This window comes from Mastigoproctus giganteus, chromosome 9 (assembly GCF_048544385.1).
Source record: "Mastigoproctus giganteus isolate SK-2022 chromosome 9, ASM4854438v1, whole genome shotgun sequence".
Lineage (NCBI taxonomy): Eukaryota > Metazoa > Arthropoda > Arachnida > Uropygi > Thelyphonidae > Mastigoproctus > Mastigoproctus giganteus.
The window spans coordinates 63,039,673-63,061,910 of NC_143583.1; the positions used below are offsets into that span (position 1 = coordinate 63,039,673).

Below are 22,238 nucleotides of genomic sequence, written 5' to 3' on the forward strand. Positions count from 1 at the left end.
AGCTCTAATGAATCGAGGTATTTCTTAGTCTCTATTAACTGGACAGGCAACTTTATGCTATTGGATGCATTCATTATTGGAAGTATTTAAGGGATTTATACTTTAAATACTTTTGAGTACAAGCCACAAACCCATTCATTCCAGTGGAAAAGTTAAATGCCAAAATGAGTGATAAGGGGGCAATTGTGGGTACCAAGAAAGAGAAGATGATGACATCCAGCTCAGAACCCTGGGTATGCCAAGTCCATACTCACCAGATGTGAGCCCCTGGGGTTAATTAGATAGGCACCTAACATGTTTGAAGTGGAAGAATCATAGAAAGTCTATCAAATGTGGCTGACAGATTCAGTGGGACTTTGCAATGATATTTACAGTTGAAAGACCATTTGAATCGTAGGGAACAGCAACAAGGAGTCAAACTTCTCTGAAATAAGTGATGTAGCAGCTTCAGAGATTCTATTAGAAAAGCTACTGAGGTTGAGGGAAGTTAAGGCTCTAGAAGCGACAGTATAGATTTGTTATACTAAAAAGACTTCATGTGAATGCATCATCCTACCCATTGGGGATGTTAATGAGATCATTATTAGAATCTAGAATGATTTGCCCTGGACTGGTGAAGTTGTAATGTCCCTCCAGTCCCAAAGGGTATATAAAAGCCATGATTGACAACTATAGACCAATGAGTTGACTTTAGTGGTAAATGAGATCAGGTTATTTGTAATTAGGGATACAATGGAGGACTTGCCTTGATAGGAGTGGTGGGATCTTTAATGGAAAACTGCATGGAATCATGAAGGGAGAGGTCTTCGCTGGCCAGTGTAGTTGATTATTATGAAGAAATCATAAAACAGTTGGTTGTAAGAAACAATGTCAGTATTTATCTAGGCATCACTAAAGCTTTTTTATACTTTCCTCAGAACATTCCTCAGGATGGTTCAGTGTAGAAAGTGAATTCTCCTCAGGGTTCATTCTTATTTGTTGATCTTCCTTAATGGCATTGATGAGGGAATACAAGGAAAGTTTTAAAGGTAGTGGCAGTGACTAGAACAAATACATTATTCTTTAAAATGACTTAGAATAGTTGCAAACAGGGGTCAAAATGGAAAATTTTACAAAATTATTAATAATCAAATGTGTAAAAGATAGTACTGATGTATGTGACAACCTGGTATAGCATTCTTGTGCTCTCTGTTCAATCCTGAGTCATAGTTAGAATGGACCAGAGAGCAGATATGGTCTGAAAAATGGCAGTTGATTAAATATAAAGTTTTGTATCTTTGCAACAGAAATCCAGAAGTTACTTATAATCCAGAGGTGAAAGGAGTTAAAAGTGGTTTGGGACAAAAAAGATTAGAGTTATGGTACAATCAGTTATGAAGTCACCAGGCAGCTAGGAAAGTGCAGGATATCCTACAGGATATCTTATCTACAATTTATAGGGCCACTGCAAATAGGGGAAAAAGATGTCAAGAGAATGGCGTGACAACCACATTTAGATTATGATGCAGACTTACCCGAAGAAAGACAGAGCTTTTAAGGAGTATTCAAAGAAAGGTAACCAGATTAGTGAAGTGCTCTAATTGATGTCTATGTGAAGAATGGATTAGAACATGCAGATTGCAAAGTTTGGAAACTAGATATTGTTGGTGACTTTATTGTCAGGGAGACGGGGAATATACTATGCAAAAAGGATAGGTGAAACAGGGCCAGGGTATGTCTGCCAGGGGTGAAAGTTGATGATGTTGTAGGGCAGATATCATCTTTTAAGTGCACAAAAGGTGATTTTTTGTACACATTAGTACTAATGACCTTAAGAGTAAGAGATCTCCAAATTTACTTAACAAGTACAGGTCAATGCTGAAAAGAAGTCGCAAGTTAGGGTTAAATTTGAAAGTGTCTGCAATTCTGTCCAGAAACAATAGGAGGGAGTATGTGATGAGAGCCTTCTCAATCGATTTGGCCCTGGAGAGATTGTGCAAGGCTCACGGGGTAGAATTTTTTTCAGCATTGTCTGTGCTTGCTAACAGGAGAGACTACTTCTAGAGGGATGGAACACTCTTAAATAGGAAGGGTGCAAGAATATTTGCTGATGCTATCGAGACAGTGTTAGGTGGGTCGGAAAACTGCAAGCTTGGGGGGGGGATTCACAGACTAAAAGATTAACAGTAGCCACAGGTAGAGGTGAAAGTGATTCTTGCACTGCTTCTGTTGTAATGAGCAGCAGCCTAGAGAGTGAGTTACTGGGGATTTCAAGAGCTGCTGGGAGTCATCATGGAACAAGAAAATACATGGGCTGTGTTAGGGTAACTAGGAGTAAGAACAGGTGCATGAAAAACTTGCATGTACACCAATGTTAGAAGTATAGTAAATAAATTTGATAAATTTTAAGTGCTGATCAAGATATCAAAGGCAGATATTGTTGGGATATCAGAGACATGGTGTCACACAGATATAAGCAGTACAGAATTGGATTTGGGGAGTACAATGTGTACGGAGAGGACAGACAGGGTAGAAAGGGAGGAGGGGTTTATGCTGGTAGTTAAGAAACAAAAAAAATCTAAGGAAGTGCATCCAGTTGCCATGGGTGGATAGTGCTATTGTTATTGTTATTGTTATTTGGTTTTTAGGAGCATTAGCAACTAAGGCCATATTGCTCCGGGATATGAGGTGATCATTCACAGACCTTTCCGCATCCTCCGTATTTGGTGGCGACGGCCTTGAACCCCGGTCTAATCAAGAAGCGTGTGCTACGCACTGCTGCTCCTTCCCACCTGGCTACAGAGGCGCCCGGTGGATAGTGCAATGTTGAGTCAGTTTAGTGTGACATAACACTGAGAAAGGGAAAATGAGAGTAGGAGTGTGTTATAGGCCTAATGCTCTGATGAGTACATCAAACAGTTGTGCAGAGAAATAGTGGGCCAGTAAATCAGAATAAATCTTGTAATGGGGATTTTAACCTTCCAGATATTGACTGGAACTTGTGAGTTGGTTACTCGCATGCTAGAAAGACTTTTGTGGATTTATTGGAGGATTGTTTTCTACAGGAACATGTTCGAGGGGCAACCAGAGGGAATAATACTCTTGATCTGATTATCACCAGTGATTATTCGTGCATTAAGAATTTGCAGATAAAGGAACCACTAGGGGACAGTGATCACAGTGTACTGATGTGGGATTAACTTAAAGATGTGTTTGTTGTTTGGTTTTTAGGAGCATTAACAACTATGGCCATATTGCTCCGGGGATATGCAGTGGTCATTCCCTGACCTTTCTGCATCCTCCGTATTTGGACTTAAAGATGTAACTACGTTTTTGATTTTGTAAAGGTGACTACAGTGGTCTCAGGCAGTTTTTAAATTCTATAGATTGGGATCAACTGATGATGTTAACAACAGTTAATTCTAAATGGGAAGCCTTCAGAGACTTAATCTTGGAGGCTAGTAGACTTTTCATACTAACTAAGAAATACTGTTCGAGGTTCAGGCCTAAATGGTTGTCAGATGAATTAATGAGGCTCATGGTAGAGAAGAAAATGCATGGGATGCGTATAAATTATCAGGCAACACAGAAGACTATGACAGATATAAGCTAGTCTGTAATCAAGTCACAAAGAAGGTTAGGCAGGCAAAGGCACATTACGAGAAATCTTTGGCAAAGGATGCAAAGAAAAACAGCAAAGAGTTCTTTACTTATGTAAACTCTAGAAGGAAGTGGATGAATCAGATTGGTCCACTTAATATAGATGGTTCAACTATTGATAATCCTGCTCAAGTAGCTGATAAACTGAAGGAGTATTTTGCATCTACATTCACACATGAGGAGTTATTCAAGGAGGGGAATGCCAGACGTTTATCAAACTCTAACAGGGAGCTAAGTGATTTTGTAGTAACTGAGTGCAAAGTGGAGGAGAAATTGTTGAAGTTAAACATAAAAACGGACCTGGGTCAGATGAAATCTATCCAGTTATATTGAAGGAGGCAACAAGGGAAGTAAGCAAACCCTTAGCCATAATTATGAGAGCATCCTTTGAGTCAGGTGAGATCCCCCTGGACTGGATATGTGCAAATGTATTCCCAGTTCACAAAGGGGATGAAAAGGGTGACACAAATAATTATAGACCTGTTAGTTTAACTTCTGTTCCAGGGAAAATAATGGAGTCACTGGTTAAAGAGATGATACAGGATCACCTAGACAAGACTACAGTAATAGTTCAGACACAGCATGGGTTTGTTAAGGGGGAAGTCTTGTCTGACCAATTTGATTGGTTAGTACGATGTGGTCACAAAGAAACTGGATGCAAAAAATAATTTTGATATCATATACTTGGATTTCACAAAGTTTTTGATACTGTTGCACATGGAAGACTGCTGTACAAATCGGAGCGGTATGGCATTAAGGGCAAGTTGCTGCAATGAATAAAAGGATGGTTGAATGGGAGATGGCAGAGAGTGGTAATAAATGGACACTGCCCTACATAGGCTAATGTTATTATGGAGTCCCCCGGGGTTTGGTGCTGGGCCCATTGTTGTTTTGTATATTTATCAATGATATTGATGAAGGTATATCAGGCTTAAAGTCCAAGTTTGCAGATGGTACAAAGATTGGCAGGGTTGTTAATGACAGTAAAGACAGTATGGTACTGCAACAGGATCTAGGCGCCTCCATAGCCAGGTGGGAAGGAGCAGCAGTGCGTAGTACATGCTTCTTGATTAGACCGGGGTTCGAGCCCATCACCACCAAATAGGGAGGATGCGGAAAGGTCAGGGAATGACCACCGCATATCCCGAAGCAGTATGGCCTTAGTTGCTAATGCTCCTAAAAGCCAAATATCAAACAAACAAACAGGATCTAGAAAAGTTATGCGGATGGGATGAGAAGTGGCAACTGAAGTAGTTTAACATTGAAAAATGCAATGTACTGCATATGGGGTAGCAGTAATCCAAGAGAAACTTACTAACTATGTGGTACTACACTCAACTTGGACTAGAATAAAAAAAGACCTTGGGGATAACTGTGCAGTCAGATATGAAGTTCTCTGAGCGAGATGGCTGCCAGAGCAGGTCATGGGAGTTTTGTCAATCCTATATAGGAATTTTGCTAGCAGAGACAAGGAGGTGATTATCCCCTTGTATAAGGCAACCTTAAGTACTGTGTACAGATCCTGAGGCCTCATTTTAGGAAATATGTAGAGTTTCTAGAATGAGTACAGAGAAGGTAACAAGATTGGTGAGAGGAACAAAGGGGTGTGTTTACGAAGAAATGCTTAAGGTCTCCAAGTTGCAGCATCTGGAGACTAGGCACCTGCAAGGTAATCTGATCGAGGTGTAGAAGTCCTGGAATTGTTTGAGCAGGCTCAGTGCTCAATAGGATACCTCCGCTTTCTCATATTAAGAACTTGAGGTATCATAGATTCAAATTGAGGAAAGACAGCTGTAGAATAAATGTGTGGAAGTTTGCTTTTAGCCAGTGGGTAGTTGATTGCTGGAACAGACTTGTATCTGTTCCAGCAATTTTTTTTTTTTTTTTTTTGGGCCTGTTGTATAAGCTTGCTTTCTTACATCATATGTCTCAACTAATGCTAATATCTTAACAAGATTGGTAAAGTGAACAAGGGGGGGGGAGTATATTTTCATTGATAGGAAAGACAAGAACTAGGGGCTACAAGTATAATTTAGCCGAGTAGTCAGGAGCGTGAGTGTAGGAGCACACGCTCTTTGACTGGACTCTGGATTCAAGCCCGTGACTGCTAAATACGATTGTATTGCTGATTTATTGTAAATTCTACTGACCTGGTGGTCGTGCTGGAGTATAAACAAGAACATTTTTTATAAAATCTCAGTAACAGATGGTTAAATCTGATGAATAGGTCACTTTTTAGCATTGTGGAAAGTGAGTGATTGAGGAAATTTTATTTATTTTATTTTTTTTTTTTTTGGCAGAGGCAGAAAAAGTTTTCTTCCTTGTATAATTTTTCCATTCTAATACTAAAACTAAGGTAGAAAAACTATCTTGGTTTGTATATAGCAACAATAATAATAATAACAATAAATATTAATCATACTGCATTGAGTGTGGCGCAAGATAAAGTCACTCGCATTCAGGCCTTAGGCAGAGCGGTCAGTTCGAAAAATCAGAGACGGTCTCTCGAGGAAGACAGTGGAGCAAGTGGCGCTGTACTCCGTATGGCTACCACAAGAGAAGGGCAAGAATATCCATCCCCACCAACTGGAAGTGCTTCCTGTGCAACTGCACTAGTGACCACTCATGAAGGGAGAAAACGCCAACACGTGAAGTGGAGCATCGAAATGAATATGTACATCATGTATGCATACTACAAAATAACGAAGCTGGAGACTGATATGACAACTTACAGGGCAAGACTACATACCAAGTGACTGGGACAATTCATGGATATTCAGGTCACCGAACAGGGAAAGCGGACCAGAGAAGGACCATCGTCATGAAGAACCTGATAGCTCCTGCAATCTTGGAAAAAATCAAGAAGGACGTGAGCGATCAACTACAAAGGATAAATAATACGGAACCAGAGGAGGAAGAGCAAGAAGAAATACAACCCACAGCAGCTGAAGTGGAAAGAGACAAGGTCATGATATCCAGAACAGAGGACGAGCGAAAGAAGGCCTTAACAGAATTCGAAGGATTGGGCCCACAAAGACTCACATGATTCCGAAGCAGAGGCCGAATAGAACCTTGTGGAGAGTCACAGACCACCTCAATCGGCACATAATACTGCATTAATACCTTGACAGCAATGGTGCAACACTGGAGGCCATCCACACAGCCATGTATTGTGCTGCAGTAGCAGTCATGAGGATTAATGGAAGAGAAACGAGAGGCCAGCAGCAGAAGAACCGAAAACAGAAGGAACCGCCAGCTTGGGAAAGAAGACTTCAGCAGAAGATAGAAGAATTAAGAGTCGAGATAGGTCAATTGACCCAGTACCAATGGGGCAGTAGGAGTAAGAAATTAATTGGAAAAGTGAAGAGCGTCCTCAAGAGAGAGAGAGCGTCCACAGCAAACATGAGACAAAAAATCAGAGAATAGGAGAGTACTTGGACACATTGAAGCAGAACCGCCTTGCACTCAGCAAGAGACTATGCTGATACAAAGAGAGCTCCCAGAGGAAAATAAACAACCGAATCTTTGATGAGGACCAAAGAGGCTTCTACAGGAGTCTCGGAGAAGACAGGAAAGAAGGGAACGGACCACCAGAGTAGAAGACGATTGAGAAGTTGTGGGGAAACTTATGGAGCAAGCAAGTAAGACAAAACAGCTGAGCTCCCTGGATAGAACTAGAATGCAAGAAAACCAAGGACATACAAGAAATGAGAGGGTGGAAGATTTGGGAAGAAGAAGAAGTAAAACAGACGATCAAGAACTTTCACAACTGGCGAATTCCAGGAATAGATAACGTCCACAACTTCTGCTACAAGAAGCTCACTTGCACACACACAAGCACCTGGCAGAGCAGTTCGCCTGAATGATAAGGCACCCAGAGACAATCCTGAAGTTTCTCACTCAAGGAATCACATATCTGAAGTCTAAAGATGAAGATACAAGAAACCCGGCGAAATATAGGCCAATCATCCTCCTCCCAGTAATGTACAAGATACTGACCAGTTGCATAACCAGGAAGATATCGTACCACTTCGAGAGATAGAACATAATGGCCAAACAGCAGAAATGATGCAAGCGGTTGAGCAAAGGATGCAAGGAGCAATTAACCATAGATGCCGCGGTTATGGAGCAAGCCTACAAGAAGTGCCACAACATGTACACAGCCTACATCGATTACCACAAGGGCTTCAACTCCATGCCTCATAGCTGACTAATAGAGGCACTGAACATCAACAAAGTCAATCCAATAGTGACAAACTTCCTTGGAGAAACGATGGCGAAATGGAGTACCACCATTAAGGTTGAAAACATCACAACCAGGCCAATCCCCATCAGGAGAGGAATCTTTCGGGGAGATGCCCTGATCCCATTGTGGTTCTGTCTAGAACTTAACCCGCTATCCACCATGCTCAACAGTAGCAAGTACGGATATAACCTCAAAGAAGGAAGGAAGAACCTGTACACCCTCACCCACCTGATGTACATACATGACGTCAAGCTCTACGTGGGAACCGAGAAACACCTTCAGCAACTACTCCAGATCACCGAAGAATTCAGCAATGATATTGAGGATGGAATTTGGTCTAGACCTGTGGTTTTCAACCTTTTTTTAATAACAGCACCCCTACTCAATTTTCTGCCTGTTAGATCCAATTCTGTCTCTGTATATATATATATATATAATATTAAAAAATATATATACAGTATATAATTTTATTCTTTATATAGAGCTCATTATAGCCTTAGTTGCTAATGCACCAATAAAAATCAACCAACCAATCTTTATATAGAAGTACTAAGTAAACATCAATTATAGATCACCACAAAATTAAAAAGATACTGTACACCTTTTTATAATGAAATAAACATATAAATTAAAAAATAATAATGTTTAAGTAACTTAAACCCAAATTAAGTGGCACCCCTGGAATGTTGTTGCAGCACCCCGGTTGAAAACCACTAGTCTAGACAAATGCAAGACCCACGGATTGAGTCAAGGAAAATTAGTCACTAAAACTACCAGCTGCAGACTGGTAAAGAGAATAAAGCCATGGCAGAGGGGGGGGGGGAGAGAGAGAGAGAGAGAGAGAGAGAGAGAGGCCTACAAATACTTGGGGATGATATAGGCTCAACAGTTACAGCACTAGGAAATTAACGCCTGCCTGACCAAAAAATACCATCAGAGACTCAGAAGACTACTGAAAGCAAAGCTGAATGGAGGGAACACAGTTAAAGCCATAAACACCTATGCAGTCCCAGTGCTAACGTACTCCTTCAGGGTCATAGATTGGACTAAAACCGAGCTGGAGGATATCATGATCATTGTCCTTGTCTTTCTCATGATATCCTCCAGCTCGGTTTTAGTCCAATCTATGACCCTGAAGGAGTACGTTAGCACTGGGACTGCATAGGTGTTTATGGCTTTAACAAAATCTGCCATGGAGAGACTGACAATTGCCCAGGAAGGAGGAAGGGGCCTGATAGACCTCATTGAGCAACACAAGACAGCTATAGTTAACCTGAAGGTTTACTTCCAGAACCACACAGCAGCACTTCAACAGGCCATAAGGAAGATAGACAAATGGTATACCCCACTCATCCTAAGCGAGGAGTCACCCTCCCCCAACCAGGAGGCACAAAAGAAGCTAGAAAGAAGGGCAGAGAAGACACTCCACGGCAGACACTACAATGATCTCCATGAAGATCACATAGATAAAATTGCTTCCAATGCATGGCTCACAAGTGGGACGCTCTTCCCTGAGACTGAAGGATTCATGCTCGCCATCCAAGACCAGGTAATTAACACCAGGAACTATAGAAAATACATCGCCAAGGAGCTCAGAGTGTTTGATGACACATGTCGACAATGCTACCTGGCCTCAGAAACAATCCAACACATCACTGCGGGATGCAAGGTGATCACCCAGACTGAGTACACTCATAGACACGACCAGGTAGACAGGATAATACATCAAAAGCTAGCAAGGAAATACCAGTTGATCGAAGAAAGTGTACTGTACTGTACTATAAGTACAAACCCCCGGCAGCATTAGAGACCCCAGTCCACAAGTTGTACTGGGATCACACCATAATAACGGATAGGACAATCCCGCACAACAGACCGGACATAACCCTTGTGGACAAGAAGAAAAAGGCTACCTATCTGATTGACATAGCGGTGCCCAACACTGGCAACCTGCATAAAACTCATGGGGAAAAAATTAGGAAGTACACAAACCTAAGACAGGAGATCAAAGAGATGTGACATATGCAAAAAGTAATGACCATCTCGATCATCGTGTCAACCATAGGTATGGTTCCAAAAATTCTACATAACAGCCTAGCAGCAATAGGTCTCCCAGCGAACACCTACAAGGAACTCCAGAAAGTCGCAATCCTGAACACCTTTAGGATAGTCAGAGAGTTCCCCGACCAACAGTAACACCAGACATAATAACAACCACCCTGTGTACTTGGTAGCAATACCCATCATGAGGTGCAACCCCCAATCAGGGAGAAATAATATAAGAGCAATAATTACAATAACAACAATAATCTTCAGTTGGTTATGCATCCTTCATGAATACGAACACATATTTATAACTTCATGATAATTCTGAAACTTATCATAAATTTTTTGGCTGAATTGTTAATAATAGACATTTTTCATAACTAAACCGTGTGTGTGCAACTTCAATGTGCCATATGCATATGGCGCACTAGAGCCACACGTGCTGATGCGCCTAATAAATCCCCAAACAAACAACCAACCTTATGCATAGAAAGAGGTAAGGAAATAGGTGCTCAGATCACTAGAAAATTTCAAACCACATGGAAAAACTTGTTTAAGTAACTGCAATGAATATACCATGGCAGAAAAAGGTAATAAAATACCAAGGCCAGCCTGTATACATGGTAATACCATGACTGTTCTAAACATAATGATTGAATTTGAGGTTCTGATCTGGTCAGTTAATGCTAATATTTTAGGACTGACTGAGACCTGGGGTGTACCACCTTGAGATAAGAGCCAAATAACTACAAGTAGTGGGACAAAAATCTGTTTAGGCAACTTGAATTCAAGCACAAGAAAATGTGATTGCCTCATTATTGGGTAACTTTAAATTTATTACTTTTTGACTGGAAATTGTGGGCCAACAATATGCTGGCCCACAATTTTTTTTCCATAAGTTGGATCAGATTTTTTAACTAAATTGAATGAGTGTTATTTTTTCTAGTTTGTCAGAGAGGAAACAAGCGGCTCAAATGTCTTTGACCTTGTTCTTACTAAAGATCTAGGTAGTATTGACAAATGTTGGGGAGTGCCCATGGCTCAGAGTGGACCAGAGTGTACTGCAGTATTATTCTGGTTTGTCATGTGCTTTGTTACTGCCATATATATATATATGATAATTAAAAATAAGGTACACTTAATGCTCAGTTAACATGCACAATGTGTTCTTGGAAAAATCTTACTTTAGCTGAATATTAGCATTAGCATTAGCATTAGCATTAGCATTAGTAGAGGCATTTGATGCAAGAAAGCAAGCTTATGCAGCATCAGCCAAAAAAAAAAAAAAAAATAATAATAATAAATAAATAAAAAATAACCACTTCCACTTCACCCCTCTGTTCGTTCGAAATACCTGTCCAGCTGAGCCTTAAACTTATTTAGGCTATCAACTTCCACGACAAGGAATGGAAGTCTGTTCCACCAACCAACCACCCGCTGGCTAAAGGCAAATTTCCTCACGTCTATCCTACATCTGTCTTTCCTCAGCATTGAGCATGCTCAACCCATTCAAGGCTTTATACACCTCTATCAGATCACCTCGCTGGTGCCTAGTCCCCAGACATTGTAATTTGCAAAACTTAGCCTTTCTTCGTAAGAGCACCCCTTTGTTCCATTCACTAATCTTGTTGCCCTTCTCTGTACTTGTTCCAGCATCTCTACATCCTTCTTGAAATGAGGCCTCCAGACCTGTATACAGTACTCTAGGTGTGGCCTGACCATTGCCTTATACAAGGGAATAATCATCTCCTTATCCCTGCTAGAAAAATTCCTATATATCATCGACAATACACCATGAGCCACTCTTGCAGCCCATCTGCACTGCTCAGAAAACTTCATATCTGCCTGCACAACCACCCCCAGGTCCCTTTCATTCTCTAAAACTGTCAGTGTAGTACCACAGCGTTGATACGTTGCTCTGGGGTTACTGTTTCCCATATGCAGTCATCCCTCGATTTGCGCGGTCAGGTATACTACCAAAATTTTATATTGCGCAGAGGGTTTCGCTACCTGCGCGTTATTTTATTAATTTTTTTACGAAGCTTCAAAAATAGGAATGAAGAGCAGATTTTGAAAATTTATTTTGGGGTTTTTTTTGCATGATTGAAGATTTCATTGAAGGAGAAACACATTTCACCATAATAACGTAAAATACCACGTTTCCAGCTGTCGGTATTATTGAAAATGCAATAAGATTCAGTTTATTACCCGTTTATAATCAGATTGCACTAACAGAAAAGTGCAAATTGTTTTTATTGTTTTATGGTCGTGACCTCCAGAAATAGCTTTGGAAAAATATCACAACGGCATTCAAAACTAATTCTTATAAGGATATAATCAAACAGAGCAATAAACGGTGGTGTGTTTGTCCGGTTATTTTGTAAACAACTTCCTCATTCGGGAATCCTCTTCATCAATTATCCTACGTTAGCTGTTCAGACAGAATATTTTTCCGGTTCGCGCAACTTAAAAGTGTTTTAATCGGTAAGCATTGCTTTTGCTGATTTAATAACTGGACAGTACTTATACAGGGTGATTCACTACCAGTGCGACAAACCTGCAGGGAGTGTAGGGGGCGCAAAGACGAATCGGAACCACACAGCATTGCAGGGTCCGAAATGCCGTTTCTGTTGAAGAAACCAAGTAGTAAAAGTCCTCCGGAGTGGATTATCCGCAGGCTCCAATGATTGGACGTTGCAGATGGGTATGAACTCATTTGGTTTGTTGACAGTATCCTCCATACAGTGGATTGGGAAATACCCAATCGTTGGCCTATCGCTCGAGTACTTGTACTCGGATATACACTAACTTAACATTAAATTCCCAATAAAGTCATGTAACTTGCTGAGATATGTTTCCAAATATTTGCAAATAATTTGATATGTTTTTTTAAAATGAAATATGAATGAATAAAATTACTATGCATAACGGATAAACTAATCCTGTTTGAAAAATTCATTCAACGAAAGCTAAGAAGTCACCTTCTTTTCATCATAAAGAATCTTATAGCAAATGGTGACATCACAAAAACTTCTGACAACATTACTGTTTCTTTCTGGGATCAGAATCCTCTATGACTCCTATTGTCACTTCCACCTTCATCATTATTTCTCTTAAATGTTTGAAGTTCAGGCCCTTTGGAGGTTTACTGGAGATTTCTTGATCACTATAATCTCATTCTTCATTTTGAATTTGTGCCTGAAACGTAATTAGATCATTGGTCAGGATATCTTCTCTACGAGACTCCAGCAACTCATTCATACCTTCACTGTTCACTTCCAGATTAAGGTATTTCGTCATGTTTAAAATTTCCTTTGTTACATTTTCTAGGGTTTTGGAAATATTCAAGTCATGGATAACATACAAGCAGAGTGTCTTCAACAACTAAAACATAAACTAAAACGAGGTTTTTCTTGATATCTTCCCAGCTTTCAGCAGGGTCTCAGTGCTGTAAGGATGTTATATCTTCTTCCAAAGCTGCATAATTGTTGCTTCCTTCCCATCAGTAGCAGCAGCAGCAGTAGTCTGAGCCACGATTCTTCTCAAATAATACTGCTTAAAGGTGAAAAATGACCCTCGATCCTTGCACTTTTCTTTATTCACCCACCAAGAGCACCCTCATCTTGTTTTCTCTTTTCATTCATTATGAGAAGCGTTTAAGGGATTCAAGATGAGTGAAAATAAAAAAACACTTCTATGAAAACTGAGAATATGTAACCAGACAACATGATTGAGACTGTCAAAAACAATGCTAAAAGTGAAACCAAAACCTTAATTTTAGTTTTGCTTTCAAGGCACATTTGCTTCTAATCTCATAAATAAATAAATAAATTTTCTGTTTGTGCTCTAAATAATCACAAGAATCAGGTGTAAAGTTATTGTAGTCATTTACTAGGGTAACATCACAGTGCAACAAAGACAAAATCATATTTGTAATTATGGATATATGTATGTATATCAGAGAAATGGAATCAGTATAGAATGTAGTAACCAAAATGTTATGAAATAGATAGTTGCCAAAGAAATCTTGAAGGTCATAGGAAAGGGAGAGGTTTCACTTTTGAGGGAGATGGCAGACTATGGTGATTAAGTATTAGTATTAGTAGTGATAAATGATGCAAGAAAGCAAGTGTATACAGCATCAGCCAAAGATAAAAAAAACACCCTTCCCATTTCATCCATCCATCTCCTGCAACAGTTTGTCTAGTTCTTCCTTGAATTTATTCAAGCTATCCACTTCCATAACATCAGATGGAAGTTTGTTCCATCAATCAACCACCCATTGGCCAAAGGCAAACTTCTGCATGTCTATTCTGCAGCCATCCTTCCTCAATTTAAATTTATGCCCCTTTGTGTTCGTAATATGAGCAAGAGGAAGAATCCCATCAGCATTGAGCTTGCTCAGTCCATTCAAAGCCTTAAATACCTCAATCTTTAAATAGTTAAATGCCTAGTCTGCCGATCCTGCAATTTGCAGAACATAAGCTTTTCTTGGTTAGAGTACCCTATTCTTCCCCTCACTAATCTCATTGCTCTTCTCCGTTAGTTAGTTAGTTAGTTATTTGGTTTTTAGGAGCATTAGCAACTAAGGCCATATTGCTCTGGGATATGCGGTGGTCATTCCCTGCCCTTTCCGCATCCTCCGTATTTGGTGGTGACGGGCTCGAACCACGGTCTAATCAAGAAGCGTGTGCTATGCACTTCTGCTCCTTCCCACCTAGCTACGGAGGCGCCCGCTCTTCTCCGTACCCGCTCCAGCAGTTCTACATCCTTCCTAAAATGAGGCCACCTATGCAGAACTCAAGATGTGACCTGATAATTGCCTTATACAAAAATCACCTCCTTATCCCTGCATATCATTGACAAAACCCCACATGCTGCCTTGGCAGCCTGTCTGCATTGCCCAGAGAATTTCATATCGCACTGCATAATTGCCCCAGGACTGTTTCATTTTCCGCTACCGTGAGCATAGTACCATACAGTTTGTACGTTAACCTGGGATTACTGCTACCCGTATGCCGTATTTTGCATTTGTCAATGTTAAACCTCAATTGCCATTTCTCAGCCCAAGTGACTAATTTTTATAGTTTGTTTGTTTGTTATTTGGTTTTTAGGAGCATTAGCAACTAAGGCCATATTGCTCCGGGGATATGCAGTGGTCATTCCCTGACCTTTCCGCATCCTCTGTATTTGGTGGTCACGGGCTCGAACCCCGGTCTAATCAAGAAGCGTGTGCTACGCACTGCTGCTCCTGCCCACCTGGCAACAGAGGCACCTAATTTTTATAGATCTTGTTGCAGTAGTATACCATATTTACTGTCATTAACCACCCTACCAACCTTTGTGTCATTTACATTAAGCCTGATATACATTCATCAATATCATTGATAAATATAAAAAACAATGAGCCCAACACAGTAACGTGTAGAGAGTCAGGGAGGGCGCTGACTCTCTTTAGAAAATACAGCTGCAAGTTACAGGCTCCGAAAAAAACGATAAGTTTTTGCTTTTTATTTACATAATTGTTATTTTATATTGTACTTAATACGTAGTCTCATAGTTCTAATTACGCTGGTTATTTTTATTTTAATTTGTATAAACAGTTTTGGTAGATATACGTAATACTTTATAAAACCGTTATTTCATTCGAATATTGCAGGCATTGTTTTTGTATATAGTGATAGGGAATTCAAATTTTTAATTGAGATAGTTAGGTAGCTCTAACGTATAATTATAGAAACAGTAATACGCTTCACTGTTTCTATTAGATAGCGTAGTATTGACATTTAATTTAATTTAATTTATTGATCTTATTAATTTAAAATATCATGCCCCAAACTAGAGCAGCAAAGCAACGGGCACAAAGTGGCAGGAGTGCTGTGACTCGGGGAAGAACTGCGGGGGGCGATTCTCCAACGCATCACAGCCTAAAAAAATGTGCAACTTGTGAAACGTTTGCCGAACTATCTGGAACGGAACATGATATTGCCATGGGGGATGTCTTTGTGTGTGCGCGATGTAAGGAGGGTAAGGAAATCAGGCGACAACTCAGCGTTGTTATGGGCCTATATGAGAGTTTGAAGGACAGGGTGGATGCCCTCGAAAGATCTAAATTGAGGGGCCCATCAGGCTCTCAGCTGCCCACATCAACGCCAGAGCTTGCACTTGGTCATCACGCAACACAGCGGCAACCCCCAAGGCAGATTGCGCTGGTCCCAAAGGAACTAGTAGTTGTTGGTGACTCTATTGTCAGGGAAACGGGAAATATATTGTGTAAAAAGGATAGGTGGAACAGGACCAGGGTATGTCTGCCAGGGGCAAAGGTTGATGACGTTGTAGAGCAGATATCATCTTTTAAGGGCACAAAAGGTGATATAGTTGTACACGTTGGCACTAATGATATTAAGAGTAGGAGACCGTCAGAATTACTTAACAAGTACAGGTCACTGTTGAAAAAAAGCCGTGAAGTAGGGTTGAATTTGAAAGTGTCTGCAATTCTGCCCAGACACGGTAGGAGGGAGTATATGATGAGAGCCTTGTCGATCAATTCGGCCCTGGTAAGATTGTGCAAGGCTCAAGGGGTAGAATTTTTTTCAGCCTGGACTGTACTTGTTAACAGGAGAGATTGCTTCTACAGGGATGGGATACACTTAAATAGAAAGGGTGCAAGAATATTTGCTGATGCTATCGAGGCAGTGTTAGGTGGGTCGGAAAACTGATAGCTTGGGGGGATACAAGAACTAATAGTTTAACAGTAGCCGTAGGCAGAGGTGAAGGTGATTCTTGCACAACTTCTATTAGAATAAGTAGCGACCTGGAGCGAGTGGTGTTGGGGGTTTCAGGGACGGATGTCAGTCATCGTGAAACAGGTGGGTATATGGGATGTGTTAGAGTGGCTGGGAATAGGAATAGGTGCATGTATACTTGCATGTATACCAATGCTAGAAGTATAGTAAATAAATTTGATGAATTTGAAGTGTTGGTCAAGACATCAAAGGCGGATATTGTTGGGATATCAGAGACGTGGTGTCACCCAGATATAAGGAATGCTGAACTGGAATTTGGGGAGTACAATGTGTACAGAAAGGATAGACAGGATAGGAAGGGAGGAGGTGTTATGCTGTTAATAAAGAAAAATATAAAATCAAAAGAAGTGCATCCAGTTGATATAGATGAACAGTTCACTGTTGAGTCAGTCTCGTGTGACATAAGCACTGCGAAAGCAAAAATTAGAGTAGGAGTGTGTTATAGGCCTAATGACTCGAATGAGTACAATGAACAATTGTACAGAGAAATAGAGTGGGCTAGTAAATCGGAATGTCTTATAATGGGGGATTTTAACTTCCCAGATATTGACTGGAACTTGTGGGTTGGGCACTCACACACTAGTCAGACTTTTGTGAATTTATTGGATGATTGTTTTCTGCAGCAGCATGTTCGAGAGGCAACCAGAGAAAGTAATACTCTTGATCTGGTTATCAGCAGTGATCATTCATGTATTAGGAATTTGCAGATTAAAGAACCACTAGGTGGCAGTGATCACAGTGTACTGACGTGGGATTTACTTAAAGATTTAATTACCATCAGGGGTAAAGGAAAGGGTTTTTGCTTCCGTAAAGGCGAGTACAGTGGTCTCCGACAGTTTTTAAATTCTGTACAGTGGGATCAACTGACGATGTTACCAACAGTAAATTCTAAGTGGGAAGCATTCAAGGAATTAATCGTGGAAGCTACTAAAAGTTTCATACCTATTAAGAAATATTGTTCAAGGTTTAGGCCTAAATGGTTGTCAAATGAACTAATGAGACTCCTAACAGAGAAGAAAAATGCATGGGATGCATATAAATTATCAAGCGACTCAGAAGCCTATGGCAGATATAAGTTAATCTGTAATCAGGTCACAAAGGAGGTTCGGCAGGCGAAGGCAGATTACGAGAAATCTTTGGCAAAGGATGCTAAGAAAAACAGCAAGGATTTCTTTACTTATATAAACTCTAAAAGGAAGGGGATGAATCTGATTGGTCCACTTGACATCGATGGTTCGACTGTTGATGATCCTGCTCAGATAGCAAACAAACTGAATGAGTATTTTGCATCTACATTCACACGTGAGGAATTATTAAGGTTTGAAAATGGCAGAAGGTTATCAAATTGTAGCAGGGTGCTTAATGATCTTGTAATAACTGAGAGCAAAGTGGAAGAGAGATTGTTGAAGTTAAACGTAAGAAAAGCACCTGGGGTGGATGGGATCTATCCAGTTATATTAAAGGAGGCGGCAAGGCAACTAAGCAAACCCTTAGCCATAATTATGAGAGCATCCTTGGACTCAGGAGAGGTTCCCACGGACTGGAGATGTGCAAATGTATCCCCAATTCACAAAGGGGGATCGAAGGGTGACACGAGTAATTACAGACCAGTTAGTTTAACTTCTGTTCCGGGTAAAATAATGGAGTCGCTGGTTAAGGATGCATTGCAGGATCATCTAGACAAGACTGCAGCAATAATTCAGACACAGCATGGGTTTGTTAAGGGAAAGTCTTGTCTGACAAATTTGATAGGATATTATGATGTGGTTACAAAGGATCTGGATGCAAAAAACAATTTTGATATCATATATTTGGATTTCAGGAAAGCTTTTGACACTGTTGCGCATGGAAGGCTATTGTACAAATTGGAGCAGAATGGTATTAAGGGTAAGTTGCTACAATGGATAAAAGGATGGTTAAGTGCGAGAAGACAGAGGGTGGTAATCAATGGGTGCTCATCTTCTTGGACTAATGTTATTAGTGGAGTCCCACAGGGTTCGGTGTTAGGTCCACTGTTGTTTTGTATATTTATCAATTATATTGATGAAGGTATATCAGGCTTAATGTCGAAGTTTGCAGATGATACAAAGGTTGGCAGGGTTGTTAATGACAGTAATGGCAGTGTGCTACTGCAACAGGATCTAGATAATTTGGGCAGATGGGCTAAGAAGTGGCAACTGAAGTTTAACCTTGACAAATGCAAAGTACTGCATATGGGTAGAAATAACCCCAGAGAAACGTACCAACTGTGTGGTACTACACTTAAGGTGGTAGAAAATGAAAAAGACCTGGGAGTAATTGTGCAGTCAGATATGAAGTTCTCTGAGCAATGCAGACAGGCTGCCAGGGCAGGTCATGGGGTTTTGTCAATGATATATAGGAATTTTGCTAGCAGGGAAAAGGAGGTGATTATCCCTCTGTATAAGGCAGTGGTCAGGCCACGCCTTGAGTACTGCGTACAGGTCTGGAGACCTCATTTTAGGAAGGATGTAGATTTACTTGAGCGGGTACAGAGAAGGGCAACAAGATTGGTGAGGGGAATGAAGGGATCCTCTTACTAAGAGAGGCTTAAGTTCTGCAAATTGCAGTGGCTGGAGACTAGGCACCTGCGCGGTGATCTGATTGAGGTATATAAGGCCTTGAATGGATTGAGCACGCTGAATTCTGATGGGATCCTTCCACTTGTTCAGATTACGAACCTAAGGGGGCATAAATTCAAATTAAGAAAAGACAGATGTAGAATAGATGTGCGGAAATTTGCCTTTAGCCAGCGGGTGGTTAATTGCTGGAACAAACTTCCATCTGTCGTTGTGGAGGTTGATAGCTTGAATAAATTTAAGGAGGAACTGGACAGGCATTTGGAGGGAATGGTGTGATTTTTTTTTTTTTTTTTTGGCTGATGCTGCATAAGCTCATACATTTGCTTTCTTGCATCACATGCCACTACTACTACTACGTGGGGAATCCACTAATAACATTACTCCATGAAGAGCAGTGTCCATTGATTACCACTCTCAGTCTTCTCCCAATTAACCCTCCCTTTATCTATAGTAGCAACTTGCCCTTAATACCACACTGCTCCAATTTGTACATCAGTCTTTTATGTACAACAATATCAAAAGCTTTTCTGAAATCCAAGTATATATTATCAAAATTATTATTTTTTGCATCCAGTTCCTTTGTGATAGCATTATAGTATTCAGTCAAATTGGTCAGGCAAGGTTTCCTGTTAACAAGCCCATGCTGTGTCTGAAGTATATTGCAGCCTTGTGTAAATGTTCCGGCATTACTTCTTTAACCAATGAATATGTTATTTTTCCCGGAAAAGAAGTTAAACCAATAGTTGTGTAATTACTCATATCATCCTTTGACTCTGTGAATTTAGGATACATTTGCATATATCCAGTCTGCAGGGACCTCTCCTGAATCCAAGGATGTTCTCATAATTATGGCTGAGGGTTTGCTTACTTCCTTCACTGCTTCTCTTAATATAACTGGATAGATAACACCCCAGGTACCTTTGTTATGTTTAAATTAAACAATTTGTCTTTCAGTTTCCTCTCATTTATTACAAAATCATTTAGCTGTCTGTTAGGCTTTGATAAACTTCTGACATCCCCTTACCTAAAGAATTCCTCATGTGTGAATGTAGATGCAAAATACTCATTCAGTTTGTCAGCAAACTGAATGAGTATTTTACTCAATACTCGGTAACCTGAGCAAGATCATCAACTATTAACCAACGATATGAAGTGGACCAATTTGAATCATCCCTTCCTTCTAGTGGTTACATAAGTAAAGACGTCTTTGTTGTTTTTCTTTACATCCTCTGCCTAAAATTTCTTGTAATGTGCTTTCACTTACCTAACCTCCTTTGTGACTTGATTAGAGACTAATTTATCAAGTCACAAAGTAGGTTAAGCAAGCAAAGACATTCTGCCCATTGTACTTATCAGAGTCATTAGGCCTATAACTCACTCCTGCTCTCAATTTTCTTTCTCTTTGCTTATGTTGCACTGAACTGACTCAACATCACTCTGGCCACCCATGTCAACTGGATGCATTGCCTTAAATTTTATGTGCTTCTTGACTAAGGCATAACCTTTCACCACTCTTATCCTGTCTGTCCTTTCTGTACACATTGTACTTCCCATATTCAAATTCTGCATCCCTTATATCTAAGTGACTCCATATCTCTGACGTTCCCATTCAAGTATACATGCACCTGTTCTTACTGTAAGTTACCCAACACAGCCCATGTATTTATCAGTTTCATGGTGACTCACAGCAGGTCTTCAAATTATTATTATTATTATTATTATTAGCATATGATGCAAGGAAGCCTGAGGCTTATGCTGCACCAGCCAAAAAAAAATCATGAGTTATCCTGAGAGAGAGAGAGAGAGAGAGAGAGAGAGAGAGAGAGAGAGAGAGAATGGTGAATGGTGATGTCCAGTTCAGGAACCTGGGAATGCCCACACCTTGCTTTCTAGGCTGCAGCACATTCAATAGAAACAGTGCAAGCATGACTTTCACCTCTGCCTGCGGCTGTTGTCAATCCAATAGTCTGTGTATCCTCCCAAGCAAGGTTTTCCAACCCACTTAAACACTTCCTCAATAGCATCAGCAAATCAGCACAACAGACTATTCAAACTGTTTAACTAATCAGAATTGTTGACCTTTTCTGTAACCAAATCTCTCTAAATTTAAAAAGATTTTATAAAACCTTTGTAATGCATTTATTTATTCAAAGACTATCTAATCCATTGGAACCATTTTTCACGAAGATGCATTTAAGAAGATTATATTTTTAAAACAATTCATTTTTTATTAGGATTTAAAGCAAGTAATGTAACTGGGCCAGAAAAAAAGATGTGTATAACATTTGGAAAGCAAAATTGAAACATTTTACTTAGTTTCCCAAACAAAGTTTGTGTCCACTAGTAACATGTATAGTGTATATAGTATTAAGTAAAGTGTTAGTTGTCAAATAGCCCTGGGGGGGGGGTCCCCATCTCTGCTTTGTGTACTCTGTTTGTGTATCACAGAACTCTGTGAATGCCAGAGGTTTTCAAAAGTGTAAAGCGTGTGTTAGTGATGTGCAGTGTTGTGTTACGTTGTTCCTCTGATCATTTAGCTGTTGCGTCCCTAGTGTGAACCCCCTGTTGCTGTTCACCTTAGGGAGGCAGGTCAGGTATAGAGAGATCGCATTAGTACTCTGGCAGACCCTGCCACCTAGTTTCCAAAGATTTCAGTGGCAGGGGCCTATTGTTAAAAAAAATAATAAAAATAAAAGAATCGCGATGAGTTAGAATAGGGGTAAAGGCTCAAGAAGGGAAGGGTAACAGGTAGAAATATGAGGATGATAGGGAAGGCAGTCCCAAAGATTCAGTGTGGGCAAGCCCTAGCAGGTGAAAGAGAGAGGGGCAGAGAGGAGGAGGAGACAGAACCTCTCTGCCAAGAGTATGGGGTTGAAAATGGACTAGGTTAGGGCACCAAGT

At 40.3% G+C, this 22,238-nt stretch overlaps 1 protein-coding gene across 1 annotated transcript in view; it reads left to right on the forward strand.

Moving 5' to 3' along the window:
- The window catches only part of mgl (low-density lipoprotein receptor-related protein megalin), a 1,043,262-nt gene that overhangs the window by 65,678 nt on the left and 955,346 nt on the right, over positions 1 to 22,238 (forward strand). The gene's annotated exons all lie outside the window — the stretch shown is intronic.